We start from the raw sequence: 21,786 nt of genomic DNA, 5'->3' as shown, positions 1-21,786 counted from the left end.
TCTTATTCTGTGAACTACTTCTCTGATTTTTGGTACTCTTCTCCATATCCATTGTTACATGGAAATACTGTGAGAAGGGGTTACAAAGTAAAGATGCTTATGTTAGGCATCGATGATTTTTCTCATGCTTTGCAGACCACTAAAACTGTATTTCATTATTAAAGTATGTTCAGATGTACTACATTTTTCTCTCCCTCTATCTTTATAAAACCTAATACTGTAGAAATTGATTAAGATATATACACATATGACAATATGTACAAACTAAAGGAAATTGACAAATAGCAGGAGAGACAGACACCCAACTCAAAATCTCTTGTCACCAAACGGAGCTTCCAAGAATGGGTTGTATCTAATGGAGTTGTTGACCAAAGGGGTCCTATGGGAACCGCCAAACAGCCAAGACCACTGGCAAGGCTGTGATTACGCTCTCCAAATGTATACCAATACCCAATTGTTTATGACAACACATACAGAACTCATGGAACAAAGAGGATGGGGGCTGATGCCCACATAGAACCTTCACTCCTATGAGCTAGCATTCTTGGTACTGGAAGGAATTCTGCATACTACTCAAAAGACATGCCAACACCGACCCAGCCACAAACCCTTCTATCTGTAATGGTGTCCTGCTTGTAGGATATGCTAGTGGAATTGTGGCATGCGACTTATGGGAGAAACATTTATCTCTTTTTAAGATTCCCAAACCATCCTCTTTGAAAGTAACTGCTGACAACATGACCATATCTGATGAAAGCAAAAAGAAGGCTGTTTTATTTTTTTATGGTCTGTTTATCCTATTGGATCCTTTAGAAATGTAAGTTGTTACGATTCTGCTTATACTAGCACATTTATATAATTATTTCACACATGTATCATTTATACAATAATGTAATGTAATTTGCTATGTGCTGGGAAATTTCCATAGGGTAATAAATCCTGTGATCCTGTATGCTGTCTTTACAGTGAAATATCATTAAGCAGCTTGAGAGAAGATTCTTAATGTCTTCTGTCCCACAAAAACATTTTTGATATCCTCTGTTACTCATTACTGATTTGAACAATGCAAAAAAAATAGGTTCTCTATTATTATTTCCTCACTGATTCCTTCTTTCTAATTATACACTCTCTCACAGTATTATTCATGACATTCTATTGAAGATCTTATAAAACTTTTTCTTAGTAATTGATCTTGTCTGTGATATAAAACTCTTCTCTAATGTACTGTGAAACAACTGGAAGCCTTGAGAGATTTTCTGAAAAATCACATAAAAGTTCTAATTATCGCTTAGTGGTGACTCATGATAATAAGGTAGAAATTATTTACCTCTACTTTCAAGTATGGGAATATTATTATCATGAAATTTTTATGGAAGATTCTGATTTTCTAATTTATTTTAGCACAAATCTTGAAAAAAGGTATTAACTAAGAAAAACAGACTTTGAAAGTGCATGTCTGTGTGACATATAACGTAATGGTGGACCCTGAACACTTTACCAGTGGCAATGCTGTCAAGGTCTATACAGTGTTGAATGCAATCAGGGAGTTCATAATTCTTTTTTTTTTTTTTGGTTTTTACGAGACAGGGTTTCTCTGTATTGTTTTGGAGGCTGTCGGTCCAGCCCAGCCTCGAACTTACAGAGATCCTCCTGCCTCTGCCTCCCAAGTGCTGGGATTAAAGGCGTGCACCACCAATGCCCGGCCGGGAGTTCATAATTCTTGAAGGCTTACAATTGACTGAATGTTATGCACCCACAAATTTTTTATGCTAAAATCCTTCTCACTCAACAAAGCATATTAGGAGCCTTGGGGTTTTTGTGATGATTTCTCCATAAGAGTGTAAACCTTTGAAACTGTTTTGTTTGAGGAGAAGGAATCCTGCAAATAATGTCTCACTTTGGCATGTGAGGCTGTAGTGGAGGCCATATTGGCCTAGGACATACGTCTTTTCTCTCTCTCTCTCTCTCTCTCTCTCTCTCTCCATATATATATATATATATATATATATATATCATAGCCTAACTGTTAAGTAAAGTTTATTGATATTCCTTAGCACAAACACAGTAGCATGAAGAAGTTAACACAATGAGAGAGAGTGAAATTCCATTTGTCCATTTGGATATTGTCACAGGATTACATCACCGTGTCCCTTTCTTAGGCTAGGTTTTCTTCAGAAAGATTTTGGGGTGCAAGTGTTTCCAGCATCTCATCTCTCTCATGATCCTCTACTTAAGAGGCAGAGAATGTGTCTCTGTCTTTTAAGATGCTTTTCTTTTAGCCATTCTTTATACATGGCTGAATTTAAGGAAACATTTGCTGAAGCAGCAGTATTTGTCCTAAGGACCATCAGTATAAATTTTGCTGAGAATGTTGGGATACTCTAGTAACCCTGACAATTAAGATGCCATGATACTTGCAACTTTAGATATGGATACACCAGTAGGACCTGTCTAAAAATTTAAAAAAGATTTGAGAAAGGTAGATATTGAAAAATATATATAATGTATCCATGTTTGTATATGTGTACATACCCGATAGACCACATTATTTGTGTTACATGATATCTACTTTATTATATATGCTATGGCATTAGAATAGACCAAGGACTGAGTTATTTGTCCCATTCCATTACTTGGTCACGTCTCAGTTTGATTTCATAGCTATCCTTGTTTGAAATCTTGTCTCAAGACAGAAAATTTAGTCCTTCCTAGAGCAGGTGCAAGGCAAAAAAAAAAAAAAAACAAAAAAAACAAACTAAATGCTTCAATGAAAATAAGTAAAAAGAAAAGAACATATATTTAAGGAATCTGCATTATGTCAGACAGTTTTCATTTTTCATGAGAAGTTCCAGATTGCATAGCATATCCATTAATTTATTTTTTTGGTTATTATGAAACATAAAGGAAAATATAAAGAAAAACAAGTTATTTAACTGAGGCCAGCAATGACTCCTTATGAGTGAGATAAAATAATAACATTAATAATAACAATATTAATATATAAGATTTATAATTTCTTTGTTTCCAGATTCTGAATCAGTTTGAGCCATCACTTCAACTCCAATATGTTCTGGGGACCACAGAACATCACAAATGAAATTAAGTTTGCTATTTCTCATGACAGGTCCTTGGTTTAATAAATATTCAATGTGTTCTCATAGCTACAGATACTACCATTATTAACCTACTTATGAATGGTTGATCTTTAAATCACTTAATGCTAAGAAGGTTGGAATAGTAAGATTTGATTTCTGATCTATTTCCCATTTATAATTAAAAACCATAATCAGTTTCTTTAGAATTGCCAAAGAAATCCATGCAAAGTGTCAACAGGTAATGGTTAGCTTCTGTCTCTTCCTGTAAGAACATAAAACATTTTGGGAAAATCATAGGAAATGAGACGTCCCAGTATGTTGCTGGCCTATCCTGATAAGTTTATTCAGGCAATGTGATGGGAGTTAGGGTTCAGATACCAAAGTGTTAAGTCAACCTGCCTAAAACCAGAAAGAAAAGTCAGAATAATCTCTACAAAAGTCAACCACTTATTAGGATTTATTTAATGCATACTTCCATGGGTGAGATTAGGTGCCTTCATTGACATGATATAATTACCCAAATTTCACAAATTGCATGCCTTTTATTCTTATTAATATATATTATACATACAGTCCTGCAGTGGCATTTTTATCACTGAGTTATTACCAAGAATACTGTTCTAATGCTACACCTAGCCTTCTGCCTTCTCTCAAAAGCTGGGTATCGTAGATATTTTCTTGCTTTTCCATGGTTTTGCATTGTCAGCAAAACCATTCAGTGTGAATATATTTTTCAGATTTTTTTAACTTCATGGTTTATATTTAAAGTACTTCATCTTTTCATTGCTTGATGATACATTACTTTTAGCATGAAATAATACTGTATTCTCTGTATGTGCCAGTTTATTTTATGTATGAATCTTCTTAATGGTATCTTGCTGACATACACATTTAGTAAGTCTTCAGTGAACATCTGCATGCAGGTTTTTATGTACAAAAACATCTTCAACTAATTTGGGCAAGTAACGAAGTGTGATTCCTAGACTTGATTGTACATATCTGTTTAGTTTTGGTGGAAGCATTAAAACACATAATGTATAACTCTGCTATAAACAAATGAGCATCTCTTATGAATTTTCCTCTTTCACAAGGAGCTGGATTGGCAAGGGCTTCATTAAAAACACCTCTCTGGCATAGCATGGCATATTTACACCTGGCTACAAATTCTTCACTCTCTTAATTCCTCTCCTCTTTATTTTTATTTTAACTATATAAACTTGTGAAGGTTTTAATTCTGGTATATGGAGGACTATGGTGATTGATGACCAAGAAAATAAAGTATTGAATTATAAACTAAGAACTAAGAATGCAATACGTTAATCAGCTAGTAGAATCATTCCAGGATTAGTATTCTATACTGCTTGAGTAATTTTCTTGTGTGGTGGAAAAACTGGTAACTTGAATCTGTTCCATGAGACCCATATTCTCTATTAAACCAGCTTTTAACATGGACGGTTAGAATGGGAGAAATTCGGAGAGAAATGACTAATGAGTAAGATTTTTGAGTAGCCAATTTCTAGCTTTCTTTGTGATGTATTACATAGTCTGGACAGAGACAAATAGACTTCTCACAGTATTTTTCTTTAGAAAACCAGTTCCTCAAATCCAGGAAATCTGTAGTGGCGTTTAATAAAATGTAAAAAGAGATTGATTGAATAGCAGAAAGAGTTAAACTCTAACAATCAAGTGTATACAGGTCAAAAGCTCTGACAGACTATCAATTTGCCCAGTAAAAAGTTCTGGGATAAGAGCCAGGAGAGATCATACAAAGATGAAGAGCTGTAAATCTCAATCTCTCTCTCTCTCTCTCTCTCCCCTTTTCTCTCTCTTTTCTCTCTCTCTCCTTTTCTCTCTTCTTTTCTCTCTCTCTGTTCTCTCTCTGTTTTCTCTCTCTCTCCCTCGATCACCTTACTTATCTCACTCTATTTAAACTTAAGTAAATTTTCCTTAACATCTCAAAAACAGATGGAGCAGACTACAAGTGTGAAAATGACAAGCCCTACCCTCACCATTGCATTCATTAGAATCAGAAATATCTGCACAGATGTTAAACTGTATGTGTTATGGTTTATTAATTTTATGTAGGAAAAGTTATATTCTATGTAATTTGCAACACAGAAACATTCTACTCTATTTTTTTTGAGAGAATGAAATAACATGAAGATTGGGTTGCTATGTTAATGACTGAGAATTCTAAGACAGTTTATGTGGATGTTGCAAAAAATGGCAACCTTGAATAATCAGAGGGCAGAAAGTACAGATCTCTGCTAATTGGACACTCCTAATGATGCATCAGAGAGTCTAATCCTCAGCAAAATTTAAATCTTTGAGAAAGTAATATTGTAATATTGATTACAAGAGCTACTGATAAAAAATGAACAGTGGTACAAGTTTTGATGAAAACGAGAGACCTAAACTCGTATTTATTACTTGATACTCTGTAGATGACACTTGGAATCTATCTCTGGACATCATTCCCTAAAGAAAATTGTGTTATCTATGGATAGGGCACCTGATGTGATGTGTGTCTTGAAATAAACTCCTTCATTATGGTGTATCATATAGAAGTGCACATTAATTTTTAAAATTAAGTGAGGAGTCTTTTGTTGTTGTGTGTTTATTTCTTTCCTTTCATGGACATTATATGGAGTGAAGGAAGTAGAATTTGTAAGACGTGCAAAGTAGAAATGTCATTTAATCACAGCAAAGATCTAAGGCTAATGAAACTCAGAACTTTGGGTGAGGATAAATAATGGCTTCTTGGGTAAATGTGATTTTAGACAAAGTTTTCTACAGATATGAGTAACGAGAAACACATATAGTTAATATATTTCACCTATGATGCTTCCAATGCATTAGGGAAATGACTATAACTTTAGACATTGAAATCCTCATGGAAGTTTCTAGGACTCCTGTTATACTTTGGTAACACTTATGTAAACAACAAGTTAAGGAATTTAATTTCAATAATCCTCCTTGGATTATTTTACTAGAATTTTCCCAAGCTGTTGTTTACAGTGAGGTAGTAAACGTGTAAGGACCATCACTTGGTGAAAATATACATTTGTAGCTGTAACTTATATTGCAGCTATCTTTATTCTACTGATAAGTGTATATTACCATTATACTTGATTTTAAGTTTAGCAAGTTTCAGATAAATACCAAGGCTTGACAAACAAAGCAAAAATCAAAACAAACAAACAAACCCATTATTCAAAGGTGGTCTTGGTGTTCTGTCAGTAAGCCCTTAGCAGATCACAGTTGAAGAAATTTCCCCTGTACATCACAGCTGGTTTCAGTGGGCTTTTGTTTTGATAATCAAAGCCAATTGTCCCTAACAGGAAAATGACACATTTCCCTGAACTTTAGAATGTGAAACCTGAAGCGAAATAACCAGCACAGTTTAAGGTTTGATCTACCACATACAATCTCTAATGAAAAACAAACAAACAAACAAACAAAAAATTCTCATTTTGGATGCAAGGCTCTAAATGAAGCAGAGAGTTGCATGGAGGAGAATTCCAAAATTCTCCAGCGAGTCCTTAGGAGAATTCTAATAATCAGCAATTCTCCTTTATTTTCTTGTGTAGAAGAACCATGAAGCAATTTTATGATTAATAATTTTAGACTACAAGTTATATCCTTTCACAGGTATCCACATTAATAGAATATTACATTAAATTGCACTTTAGTTGCCCATTTAACAGGCCATTCATTTTGCTTTTCTGTTTTGTTTGTTTTTCATGTTGGCAGTGTTGCTGAGATAGGATCTTATGAAAACAAATGATGGCTACCAACTTTCTATGAATCTGAAATCAGCCTAGACCTCCTAATTTGTTTACCTCTTCCTTCTGAAATTTAGGACTTTTATAGTCCCTTCACTTTACTATGTTAGTATTTACTGGGTTCTCACCAGACCAGTATCTGTGATCATAATTTTATAGCTTAGTATATGTATTATAGTTTTTATGTAAAATTGATTCTCTAATCCAATTCAGTATTATTAAGGAATTTATGATCAGTCAGTGAAACACATGACATATTAGAGAAGCCAAGAAGTTGTGTGTGTGTGTGTGTGCATTTTCTTGGTACAATAAATCATTTTCATGATTTATAGATCTCTCAAAGAGCGTTAATGCAAAGAGAATAAAGTAAGATTATAGATCTACATTTTTATTACTTTTTCAGTGCTGACTTGGTTTACCTGAAAAGCAAATACAGGGCTTGGGAGATGGCTCAGCCGTTAAAGACTAGGCTCACAATCAAAAAATACATGAAAAGCAAATATGAGGTCATTTAGCATAAAGGGTGATTTAACTGCTAGGATATATGATGAACCATTTAACCAGTGCATAAAAAAATTTATACTACTACAATGTCTCAGGCACCAAGGCAGGTTTGAGAGACTCTTGACCAAGAAAAAAAGCAAGTCCTAGAGGAACCAAGACTTGTTAGTGGGATACCTTGATCCTTGCCTATGAAGCTGCCTTCTATAACAATTGGTGGGCACTCAGCTGTTTTAAACCAACTACCAATTCACATTATGTTATCTTGAAAGAAAATTTGAATATAAACCCATTATCAATGTTTTCATATAAATGTACTAATTTGACTCTGGAGTAAAGCATAGTTTTTTTCTGTATCTGGGGTCAAAATTAAAGAAATAACATTGATTTTTTTATTCCAATATCTTTGTAACAAGGATATGAGAGTTGTGTCTTTTGTACAATCAGGGGCCTAATCTACACACGAACAGCCTTGAATAATACAGAAGTTTCTGTACAGCTTCAGCTCCCCTTCCTAAAAAGAAAGACAACTCAATTTTAATTATGTGAACTCTTATTTGAGAGAGGTCTTTAAAGTTTTACTAACCTCTGGAAAGTAAATAAAGGTCTTTGATTCTTATCCTACTTTGAAATACAAACATAGCTCAGAGAGGTATACCTACTCTTCTCTCAGATGTTCTTATGTCATTTGGGATTGTCATCAACTCATCCCTATTATCCAAGTTTGCCTTTATCTTAAAGTACTGAACAACTTGAAAACACCCCTGCTGCAATGTCACCTAGTAAGAGAACCCCAGTGAAGGATTTTTAAAATCAGCTTGGCATATGGACAGGTTTGTTGGTGATTACATTGATTGTTTTACTTGAGGTGGCTAAACATGTCTACTCTGAGTGGAACAATTCCCTAAGAAGTAGATCCTTAACTATATAAGAGTAGGGAATGCAGGCAGAGTAGCAGGTATGCATACATTCAAACTGTTTCCCCTCATGATTCATGGTTGAATAGCTGTTTTAATTTCCTGGTTTGATTTTATTGGAGTGATAGGATATAGTAGCCTGGAATTATGGTGAGAAAAACAAAACAAAAACAAAATGACTCACCTTTTGCATTTGCCACTGCAGAGGCCTGCTGATCTCTGTGAGTTCAAGGTCTGGCTGGCCTACCAAGTAAGTTCCAGGACAGGCTCCAAAACAATACAGAGAAACCCTGTCTTGAAAAACCAAAAACAACAACAACAACAACAAAAAATCCCAAAACTAAATAGAACCCTTCTAAAATATATTTATACTTATAATATATTTCTGTTATAATCTAGTTTGCATTAATATGAAATTATGTGGTATGTAAAGTAGATGGATTTATGAATGTATTTCCCAGAAAATGTTATAAGGCATCTAATAGTTGGTTCACACTTATTAGAATAGATTAAAATATTTTCACTTATACACATTAATACACACAAACACATACAAGCAAATAATAAAGTTTTCACATACACATATCAATACACACAACCACACACACACACACACAGACACATGAATACACATACACTTAGTTCGTATGGCAAAAACCTTACTTTAGAGAATAAGTGTTCTATTTTATTATACTGTGTCGGTCATTCCCTTCTTCCTCTGCGGCTCCCTCCTCCTCCCCCCCTCCTTTCTTCTCTTCTAGTGCAATGAGTAAGGTCTTTAGTTAAGATATAAACCTACTTATTTTTATTTATATTTCTTGCTTCAACATCTCCCATATTATATCTACATTTTCCATCTCCTATTATCATTTTCTTCATCTTAAAGATTTTTTTTCTGTGCGTGTGATTGTGAATGTTGTGTATTTTTTTGCCTGTGTGTAGGGGCCTGTGTGTAAAATTATACCTGCACATGTGTACACATTCATGAGTCCAAAGGAGCCATTTTGAATTAACCCTCTACCTTAGTCATTATGGCTGGGTCTCTGCATCAAAACAAGACCTCATATATATTGTTAGTCTTGTATAACAGCTTACTCTAGGGCACGCCCCTGTTTCTGCTTTCTGAGCGTTGTTTATAAGTGTGTTCACACACCTCCCTGGCATGTAAGTGGGTTTCTAGCAATTCAGACTCTAGTACATGGCTTCGAGGCAATGTACCCTTTAGAATATGGGTGTCAGAAAGAAGTTTCTGTCCAGTACTCCATTTCCGAAGGGATTAAAGGCAAACAATTGATAACTGGATCCTCAAATAAAACTAGAAAGCTTCTGAACAGTTAAAGGAAAGATATCCTGAGTGAAGAATGGAATAATGGAAGTATTTTCCAGCTATACAGCTGACAGGGGATCAACATTCAGAATATACAAACATTGAAAATTTGGTTAAGGAAACAAATGAACCAATTAAAAAGGAATCTAATCAAGGAGTTTTTCCTCAGAATAAATAAAAATACCTAATAAAAAAACCTCAAAAGTGTTCATCATCTATAGCAATTAAGGAAATGAAAGTAAAACAATTCATTTCGCCCTCATCAGAATAGTGTAGTTCAATAAAACTACTGACAAATGTGCCTGGGAAGGTTGTAGAGATAGAACAACACTCATTCGCTGTTGGTAGGCATGCAAGTTGGTGCAGTCTAAAATTAGTACAGAGAAGTCTCAAAAGCTAAGAACAAATCTGCCATAAGATCCATCTATACTTCCTACTTTACAAAACTTACTCAGCACTGTTTCTTGCCACCCTATTCAAAATAGCCATCAGTAGAAACCACCAAAATGTCCTTTAATAGCCGAATGAATAATGAAACTGGAGTACGTATATGAAATGGTATACTGTTCCGCTGTAAAGAAAATGGGTTAATAACACGTGTGGGGTAAATATAATGACCTACAAAAGATTATAATGAATAAGGTGACTCAGAATGACAAATGTGACGTGTTATCTGTCATTTGCAGTTCCTCGCTGTAAATCTGCAAATGTGAGTATAAAACATGGAATAAGTATCCACTGAAACCAAGAAGGTACAGAAAGACATTATTCAATATATTGGCTCTAAAGATGAGAGATTGTGAAATGGCCAAGGATAGTTTATTGGCTTATTTCTAAATCAGAAAAAAGTTCTTAATAATAAGTTATCCATTGATAACAAGTTATGCTCATGATACTTGAATTGGGGAGATTAACTTGTTGCTTTTCATGCCAGAGAAGGGTATGACCTAGATGACTATAATTTGCAAATAATTAAATATTGGCTCAACTGAATATTAGGCATGTCCATGGATATTAACAGTAACATATAGCAGCTTAATAGTTGATATATGTTGCCCTTGAAAGATTTTTATTAATATAAAGCCACATCAATTTGTAAATAATTATAGTGCTTATACTCACCCAATAGCCTTCAAAACTGTTATTTTGCCCAGCTTTTGCTATGAATTGACAATTTTGTAGCAGTAGAAATTGCCTATGGAAAGAATATTTGATTCACTTTTATTAGAAATGCTTGGATAATAAGTGAGATTTGAGACCGTGTTTGTTCCCTTCATTTTAGCAGTTATTAAGGCATGGAACTAGAATATCATAGAAAGTAATATGGAAATACAGAAAATGTGTGTAATGCTCTTATTGTAACCTTAAGCTATTCTCTGACTATATGAATCACTGTTATTCTTCAGTGTTCTATGATAAGAGAAAATTGAAAGAGGAATAAAATATGCTTCACAATATGCAGTTTCTAGTGACATTTGAAAATTACCATCTGCTATTGTGATAATAACTGAATTATACCAATATAATTATTTTATTGTAAAAATATGTAATCTTCAACTATAAGTATTTTCCTTCTCACCACTATTTAAAAGACACTATATAGAAAAATTTAAAGTTTTACATTTGTTGATAGACTTTACATAATATTATAGACTATATACCAGTACTTATTTTTGAAAGCTGAGCATGAATTTCATTTTCATATACAATATAAATTAAGAATTACCTATGCAGTTATTGTATTTAAAAATCTCAAAATTATGCCTAGCTAATTGGTATATGCTGTTTTTATTTTCCTACCCAACATATTCAAGAGTATGCATGAACAATAGGCAATTAAGTTACAGGTAGATACTCAAAAATGTGGAAAGGATTTTCTATGCTTTTTAAAGGGTTACCCCTGTTGTTAGTTCTAGTTTATAAGCCTCACTAGTGGTTTGGCTTCTTCTCCAAATATGGCTTTTGCAGGATTAAACTGGGACTTTTGTCCACACATACTCCGCTCTCTGGTGTTCCCCATCAAACCAGAGACTTATCGATTCCAACTGCTCTAATTCACAAAAGCCTCTGCGTCACAGACATCTCTTGACCAAGAGCTTAATAATCACCTTCCACTAGCTTCTGTGTAGATATTTTCAACCATTACCTTCCACGAGCTTCTATGTAGATTTTTTTATGTAACTTTGTCCTCTCCAAAATCCGATTCCAATATTCTGGGACTGAGAAATCCTGGACATGCCCTGCTATAATTCAGCTCTGTCTGGAATCTGTTCAGTTGGTTAAAAATATACCAATGAGATATATTGAGGAAGCTCAAATGACAGACAAAACTTACCTCACTTTGGTTTTAGTCTTTAAAACTAGAAGACAACTTCTATATTTACGAATTCAGTTTTGAAGTTTAACTTGAGAGTTCAAGTACAGGGTCTATTGCAGATGATAGTAAATCTTGCTTGTCAACAGCGGTAAGTGTGAAATTATCAATGGGACAGGCTTCTGAGATAGTCTGTGAAGGTTTAAGGCATTCTCTGAAAGTAGCTAAAGTGGAGTGAATCTCCATCCACCCCTCTGCTGCCAACACACACTCTCTCTCTCTCTGTAGCAATCAATTAAATATACATTTATAAACATGTCGACACAGTTCTTAAAACATTATATAGTGTTAATTTTAATATATCTAAACTAATTGTGAGAAATGAGAATTGAAAACACATTAAAAGTGCATTTATATGTCAGAATATGAAAGTATAACTTAAATTACAACAAAAATTGAGACATTCAGGTGCTTATAGAAGATAAATGAAATTATATTAGCGTTTTATTCATAGGAAATAACTGTAAAAATTTTTAAATATTTGAATGTTTTACACACATAATTTAATATATTGGTAATTGATAACTCTAGTATAATCATGAAATATATGTGGTAGACATACTTTATACTTGTAGCTTGGATATAATGTTGAACCATGTTTTACAAACTCATGGTTTGATTGCCAATCAACAGATGGGGCAGGTTCTAACCTTCTACTCTGGTATTACATCACTCAGTGACCAAAATGGTTTGACATTGTAGCATGATTTCTTAGTCTATATGTTTTAGATTAAAATTTTTGACTAATACAAATGAAACAAACATCTAAAGTTGAGGTGACAGGAATTAATAATTAGGAAAAAACTATACTTTAAATATTTAAGTTTAGTTACTGTGAACCTTGAAGTGAATTAAAGCAATGGCCATACTTTTCAAAATATGGAAGAGGAGAAAGAAGAAAAATGTAAAGCTAAAATAGTTTGTAATAAGAGTTACCAAAGAGAAGAAAATAAAAATTAAACATGGATAACGAATCTCTGTCTTGATAGGACTCCCAGAAGGAAAAAAGAATGAAGCAATGAGGCCAACTTCATGTTAAAATTTGTTATTAATAAACATTGAATTAATTATGAAATTACATAAATATTCAAATGATCAAAATCTATCAATAAAATCAGAAATTAGACAAAAGAAGTAAGATAAGAAGCCCAAGGAAAGGTGTAAATAGTCTTTTGTGACATCAGTTTGGGTCAAAAAATATCTCAAGACAGCGTTTACTTCATTTGTGATTCCAGGAAGGAAGAAAACAGCTGACTCAGCTGGCTTCTCTTTCTTGAGTCCAGGGTGACACATACCTGGAATTCCATCAGGAGGCCTAAATTGAAGGGTTACCCTGAATTTCAAGCCAGCCAATTCTAACCACAAAGACTCTTTCTCAAGAAATCAACCGACAACAATAACAAAAAATAAACCTTGCCTTACATAGAACTTAAATAATGATTTTATGGTGAGCATTGCTAAGAAGAATAAATTGAAGAAATTGCCCCAAAGAGGCACACAATTTTCTCATGAATAAAATCTAAAATAATTCAAGTTATGATATTGACACTTGATTAACATCTTTCTCTGAATGGATGTATGGGCCTCCTTCAAATGAATGGATTGCTGTGTTAGGAGGCTTACGGGTAGATTAACTGTAACTGCTAAGAGTCTGTTTCATTTGGAGGAATAGAGTCTAGATGCAATAATCCTATAACATTGTGTGGACAGCTTAAGGATGCCAACAGTGTAGAGTTGTCTGTTATGTTTTCCTCAGGTCCCTTCTGATCTTCTACTTAGAATGGCAAGGAGCCACAGTTGGGAAAAATCACACATAAGCATTGCATTACGAAAAACAAGCTAGGAGTCAGTTACAGCCATACTATATACTGAAGAAACCTCATTTTGCCTTCCAGCTTCTTGGGAATTGAGGATTGGAGTAGATAAAACACATGCTGAGCACTCCTGTAGTCACATAACTAAATAGTATTATTTCCGTTACACAGGTAAGAAAATAGAGCTCAAAATGATGGGGACATTTGTTAGGCTCAGACAACTACTGAGTGATGGAAAGACAATGTATACTCAGGTAGCCTGACCCAAGAATTCATACATCGAAACTCTGTACTAAACACTACTTTCATATCCCACACGTAGCATTATTGTGTTATAATCATAGATACTATTGTTGTTTTATGCAGGGTAACCATACCTTCTACTCAGGACATTTGTTTGAGAACATGCAAACTCTTCTAGATGCAGAAGTACAACTGTCAGCTATGACCCGTAGGATTAAAGTTTAAAAAATATCTAAATATCTGAAGTGGGGAATGTCAGGTGATTCAGCTCTGAATTCGAGGCTAAGTAGGATTGAAAACATCAGAGTCTTTGAATGCCTTCATTTCCTTGGCAGTTCTGTGCTTCTGTTTTCTAAACATCGCACATAATGAATTTCAACACGAATGGAGAAATTGACCGCTATGCTAAAATGTGGCTGAAAATATTCTCACAGAAAGTTCCCCAGAATTAAATAGCACCGATGAGCTCACAGTGTACCCGCTTAGGTGGCATCTGTGAGCTGCTTTGACAATACCAAAGGGTCTGCAGTGTTAGCACTGATAATTATAAAGAGCTGCAGAACCAACTGTAAGAAATTTGACTCTGAGCACGACAATAGTCTGGAGAACTTCCAACATTTTATTGGGGCAACCTGAAACTCTTTAGTGAGAAGGTGCTATCATGCATGCCGTAGGATGTCCACTCACATGCATGTAAGAACACACACACACACACACACACACACACACACACACACACACTGTATAAATGCCTTTTAATAAAAAGATCTTGTTTTTTTTTAAATAACCAAAAGCCATCTGATGGAAGGCATTTACATTTATATTTTCATCAATAACACTCATTACTTGTAATTTCCTGATTTTGATACAAGAATTATCCCAAGCAAATTTGCTTCCTATCACCAAAATGTGTTAGCTTTAGAGCCCTGAAATTTCAAAGTCTGATTTAGTATTACTGCCCTTTGGGGACTTTGAGGAGTGTCTCTTCCATATTCTATTTCTTGGTGACCCCTGGGAATTTTTGGTGTTCTTTGATTTTCAGATTCTTCATTCCAACTCTGTCTATTTGTTCTCATGGTGTCCCTGTCCCTCTTCTTTTCGTGACAACACCATCTTGTTAGATTAAGGCTTGACCCTACTCCAGCAGACTACCTCTTCAATTAACTAGTCATATCTACAATCTTCCAGAGAAGATCCAGCCGTAATGCTCTGGGTCAGGCTGATTCACATATCTTTTGTAGTTACGGATCTTGACAAATAATATTTGCTATTTACTGAGATGCCATACATTAACTGCTATATCTTTAATGTGACTCAACAGCAACCCAGGGAAACATCACACACTCAGACCTTTCCTTATCCCTGAAAACAAAATTGTCGATTTTAGTTCATAGACAAACTTATGATTTCAAATGTTGAAACTTTAAAGAAAGGATAAGAAGTAGCATATATACCTCTAATTGCTTCCCATTTGTGTGTTACCCACTTGCAATTGGAATAGGTTCTTTCAAGGGAGTGTCACGGGGCAATCTAGCTACTCTTAAAGGTACACTCCATGCCCAGTAGATGCCCAACAACAACAAGACCAACCAACTTCAAGGCCATCTTTGGAGGCTCTTTGTTTCATGATGTTGAGTTGGGCTGCTTTTTTGTTGTTTTGTTTTTTTCGAGACAGGGTTTCTCTGTATTGTTTTGGAGGCTGTCCTGGAACTCGCTTGGTAGACCAGGCTTGGTCTTGAACTCACAGAGATCCACCTGCCTCTGCCTCCCGAGTGCTGGGATTAAAGGCCTTACAGGTAATTTGTATATATTATGGCTTCCTGTCTGTGAATATGTATGACTCTATATTTCTTGTACTTAGTTTTGGCACTTTTTATTCTGTTATACTCCATAGTGGTTTGTGTGCTTTGTTTTATCTTATTGTGTTTTATTTTATTTCTCACATGACTCTCTTCTGATGAGAGACGGGAAGGCTGTGAATCCAGATGGGAGAGAAGTTGGAAATTAACCAGGAGCATTAGGGGGAAGAGAAACTGTAATTAGATGCATTGCATGAAAAATATCTAATTTTCGTAAGTTTTAAAAGTAAAGCATATAATCAAATTATTCTAATTGCTCTTATTTTTAATTTTAGTTTTTAAACATTTAATAAGGGGATAATAAATGACCTCGTTGTTTTTACATTAGCACTGGACTAATCTGAAATATTTAATTTCTCACATTGATGCTGGGTATAATTTGAAAATGACTTAATCATTTTATTAATAATTCACATATATTATTGTTTTTATTTTCTCATCTATAAACTTTGTATGCATTTTATTTATATATTCAATGATTTATTTATTTAAAAAATTTTAATTTAATTTATATTAGAAACAAGTTTGCTTCACATGTCAATCCTAGCTCCCTCTTCCTCCCTTCCTCTCCTGCCCCCCTTCAACCCTCCCGTGCAACCTCTCCCCCAACTCCCACTCCACTCTCCAAGAAGAGTGAGGCCCTTCATGGGGGATCTCGAAAGTCTGTCATATGATCTGGGGCAGGGCCTAGGCCCTCCCTCATAGGTCCAGGCAATGACAGCATCCCTCCACATGGAATGGGCTAGCAAAGTCCATCTGGATGACAGGGATAAATGCTGATTTATTGCCTGAGGCCCCAAAGGACGCTGAGGCCTCCTCACTGATACCCACATTCAGGGTGTCTGGATTAGTCCCATGCTGGCCTCTCAGCTATCAGTCTGGGGTCTATGAGTTCCCCCTTTTTCAGGTCAGCTGTTTCTGTGGGTTCACTGTCCAAGTCATAACCCCTTTGCTCATCACTCCTCCCTCACTGCAACTGGTTTCCAGTTCAGTTCAGTGTTTAGCTGTGGGTGTCTGTCTCTGCATCCATCAGCCACTGGATGAAGGCTCATGCTTATCTTTTTGGTAGGATTAACATAGTAAAAATGACAATCTTGTCTAAGCAATCTACAGATTCAACACAATCACCATCAAAATACTGGCACATTTTTTCACAGACCTTGAAAGAATAATAGTTAACTTTATATGGAAAAACAAAAGACCCAGAATAGCCCAAAATAACCCTGTACAATAAAGGAACTTCCGGAGGCATCACCATTCCTGACTGACTTCAAGCTCTATTATAGAGCTATAGTCCTGAAAACAGCTTGGTACTGGCACAAAAATAGACAGGTAGACCAATGGAATCGATTTGAAAACCCTGATACTAACTCACACACCTACAAACACTTAATTTTTGACAAAGAAGCTAAAATTATACATTGGAAAAAAGACAGCGTCTTCAGCAAATGGTGCTGGCATAACTGGATGCTAGCATGTAGAAGACGGCAGATAGATCCATATCTATCACCATGCACAAAACCTAAGTCCAAATGGATAAAAGACCTCAACATAAATCCAGCCACATTGAAACTCTTAGAAGAGAAAGTGGGAAGTACCCTTGAATGAATTGGTACAGGAGACTGCTTCCTGAGCATAACACCATTATCACAGACATTGAGATCGACAATCAATAAATGGGACCTCCCAAAACTGAGAAGGTTCTGTAAGGCAAAGGACACAGTCCACATATATTATTATACATACATAATACATGAAATACTATTCATATATTTATATATATTATATAGTAGTAAATTGATACAAGCACAGAGTACTTCAAGTATTTAACTAATTGCTCTTTAAGTACATTTTGCTACTGAAAACATCATCAAGCCTAATAAATCACTCGTAACTTTCCACATTGCTTTGAATTTAAGACTTTCATAGGATGCATCCATAAGATGTTTTGCACAGCCCCAGAGGTCTCCCAAACAATGTGTGCTGTTGCCGTGACCTTGTTATCTATTATAAGTGCCTAATAAGGCTATTGGTGACAAAAAAAAAAACACTAAAACATACATTTCAAGTGAAGGACACAAAGAAAACAATTTCAGACCAGCCGAAAACTCCCTCCCTATTGGCCAGCGTTCATAGTATTACCTGCTCGGTAACATCAACGAATTTACCCAGTGCCGGATGCTGGATGCCGCAATACTGACCCATTCAGAGTAACTTGCCCACTGGTGCAGTGTTGGCATGATTGTTAAGGAGTAGCTAGCTGTTTTATGACTGAAATTGAGGATTTCTCCAGAAGGGGAAACTTCATACTCTGGCACTATGTTACCAATCAATGGTTTGGGAGGTCAAAGGTCCTGGCATAGAGCTTGCTATTCCTGTTTTGCTAAATGGACCTGCTGTTAAAGCACCTTCTAGAAATTTTTGTTAATACTAATAGGTCTGGGCTGTTCATACCTTTGGACAAAGAATCTTTTGCTGTCAGTGAGCAGTCAACATAAAGATGTATAACCAAAGTATGGAGAATAAGAGGAAGAGTGTTCAGCCTTCAGTGGGACAGCCTAATCAACTTTTTGCCCCAAGGTTCAGGGAACTTACAGGAAATGGTGATGGAAAGAATGTAAGAGCACAGGGATGGGGTTGAACCCTGCTTGGTGACATTGAGTTAATCAAGGTATTATACCAAATGGAATTTATGAGGATAATCTTTCCTTCTTATTTTATCATAGGCAATAGTTTGAACAGACATAAAAAGGGGGTCTTTATAGAGTATATATTCCATTACTGTTGTAATACTTTTACAGATCCCAATAATCGATTCACTTGCAAAATAATGTACTGAAGCATTACATTTAAATTGCTCAGATTTTTTAATAATATTTTTATTGATTATATGAGAATTTCACATCATGAACCCTATGTACCCTTACCAATCCCCCAATATCTGCCTCTACAACTCTGTGACCTCATCACCCCACCCCCCCCAAAAAAAAAGAGAAAGCAAAAAAAGTTCCATTTGTGTTGCTCATATACTCACAAGATTGTCAAACCCCCGTGGCCAGCACCTTGATGAAAACTAAGCAATTATCCATCCACGCCTCCACCAGAACCACCAGATTTGGAGAGATATATTTTAGCATCCTTATCACAATATTTAAGAGTTCTCTTTAATTGCTTTCTGTCTAAGCTGTTACTTTTGGATGAGGCCAGAGCACAGGTTGTTTCAGAAGCATTTGTGACCTTCTCAACTGTGAGTCTGCAATCATCAATGCAATGGCAAAAGTAGCCTCCTTACCCTTTATAGTAAATGGAAGCATGGATCATGGATTTAGACATAGTCTCCAGTGTCAGCATGTGTCAAGGACAGTAAGTGTCAGCATGGTGTCTGGTGGTACAGATCATGGCCATCAACATAACCCTCTACTGCTGCATAAACCAAGGAAACCATCCTAGCCTTCAGTGACAGCAGAGACCAAAGCCATCAATATGAACTCAGGTGACAACTCAGGGCACTGGCATCAACATTATATAATTTTAATTATCCATGTATATTAATCCAAAAATGTTAGAATAGTTTCCCAATATTATGCTAACAAGTGAATGGATCCAAGTATCCTGCTTACCATTTTAAGACTATTCTTTTCTCAAATGTTTCTTTCTACAATAGGATTTTATCCAATTTCTACATAAGAAATGTGGTTTGACACATAAATAAAATGCCTAAATCATGCATGAATCATTAAATTAATTAACACAAAATTAACAGATTAATAGACAATTTTATGTAAAAAGAATGAATAAGCACATTTTACACAGTCTGGTCTTGCCAGGTATGAAATTTGACAAGTTTCCTTCTACTAATCAAATGAACAACTTTATACTTCACATTTATAAAATCACGTTTGCATATATTATGATCTTCAAAGTTGTCTTAGAATGTTGTAGTTACTGTATCTGTACTTTTATTTTTTGCACAGCATTATTTTCACAGGTTATTCAATATTGTATTTATAATATACAAGTTTTCAGAGCATTTCTTCTATAAATATTCATGGATGTTGGAGCATGGTCATATATATATACCTTTTTGATATATACACTAAAGAATTTCTAGGCTGTAGTATGTGTTTCATCTTCATTTTTATAAAGCTCTCCAAAATGTTTTAACTAATCATTTTGTATGATAGCAACTATATATAGTCTTTGTAATGTAATATTTCTTAGCAAGCCACGATGGGGTTCTTTGTACTGATAGATAAATAAAAGATGTATAGATGATAAATAAAGTAGATAGATCATGATAGATATAGATACATGATAGAGATAGTTGATAGAATATACAGATAAGCCATAACTATAAATGGACAGTTTCTCAACTTTGGTATCAAGTGTCTGCATCACAACTATAAAGGAGAAATCATACATATTTTATTAGTGAATTAAATATGACTGATATTTAACACTATCTCTTTAGCCCAGCTCACAATTTTGAGCTTATACAGTTTTAAGAATAAAATATTGAGCGTTTAAAATACTTGCATTATTTAAAGACAAATGTCGCCTTTTCCCTTTCAGTAGTATTGATTTCATGAAGCATAGGGATCTCTAGGTAGAAGTTTTATGAAACTTCTCATAGAAAATCCTTCCTATTAATGAAAATGTGTGTTGCTTTTGGCAGAGTTTGACATGCTATTTTTTATTTCAATTCAAGCTAAGCAACAGTTTTATCAAATAGTAATAACTTTGAGTTTTAAAGTTATTCAGGTCATTGTTAATGTAAAAATCAATTAAGCAAAACCCTATTTAAGCCTGGGCCAAGGAACTCATTTATGCTTCTATTGCTTGAGATGTGATTGGCAATATGTTGTTTGTAATATTCTGTTTTACTTTGCTATCTTTTCTAATGCTTCCACACAACAAAGTCTCCCTTGATTAATTATAAAAAAAGACTGCCCCATTTATGATACTAATATATTGCAGAATAGTTCCATTGTTAGTACAACTTTCAGTCCATCATATTCTGAACATCTGAAACTAATGTATTATGTACAGGTAAAATTCACCCCTTCTGTTTTTGCATTTTCTAATCTTAAAATGCCAATAACAATAAACAAAAAAGCATGAAATAAATTCTTCAAATGTTAATCTGTCAGAATATACAGTGAAAGGTTATTCATTAATGATTTTATATAATTATATATACATATATATCATAATCAATTCAACCACCATATTACTAAATCAGGATAATCCTTAACTACATCAGAAATATTTGCCCTTATCCCAGATGACAAACTACATCTTATCTGTTTTTAGAGTTGATACATTTGTAATGGAACCCCTAGCCCTCAGAGATAATTGATGAAGAGGCGATTGAAAGATTCTAAGAGTCAGAGGATCATAGTTTGATAAGAGACTGTATTATTAGAATGTCAAAGCAATAGCCACAAAGAATTCCAGTATGCCTCAGTAATCATGAACTGAACAAGGACAGCAAAAACAACCATGGCAAAAGTATGTAGAGAAACCCAGGTGTCCTCAGTCCGGCTCAAAGTACCATGAACTAAAAATGCAAGCGATAATGAAATAAAAATGCTAAGAGCAGGATAAATCATCTTCCACAGAGCTCATCAATTGTTTATCTGATATCAAATATTCACCCCTGAAACTATTCATCTAAGTAGCAATATACATTGTAGACAGACTGTTTTTACATTGGTAGAATATCTATGTCTATACGTGTATGGATATAAGAGACAGTTAAAATTAGAGGCCATCGATTTCAAAGAAATCAAGAAACGTTTTAGACAGGAGAAAGATAAGAGGTGAATGACACAATAATATAATTTCAAATAATAAATGAATTTTGAAAGT

General features: G+C 34.8%; 1 long non-coding RNA gene across 1 annotated transcript in view; it reads left to right on the top strand.

The window, feature by feature from the left end:
- Nucleotides 1-565: 565 nt before the first annotated feature.
- Nucleotides 566-21,786, top strand: part of LOC121133722 — a 133,188-nt gene continuing 111,967 nt past the window's right edge. The window contains exon 1 of the long non-coding RNA XR_005870693.1: nt 566-817. This is a non-coding gene — a long non-coding RNA (uncharacterized LOC121133722). The remainder of the gene's footprint in view (nt 818-21,786) is intronic.

The sequence above is a fragment of the Mesocricetus auratus genome, unplaced genomic scaffold (genome assembly GCF_017639785.1).
Source record: "Mesocricetus auratus isolate SY011 unplaced genomic scaffold, BCM_Maur_2.0 Super-Scaffold_100023, whole genome shotgun sequence".
Lineage (NCBI taxonomy): Eukaryota > Metazoa > Chordata > Mammalia > Rodentia > Cricetidae > Mesocricetus > Mesocricetus auratus.
This window is presented reverse-complemented; position numbering and strand designations above follow the sequence as displayed.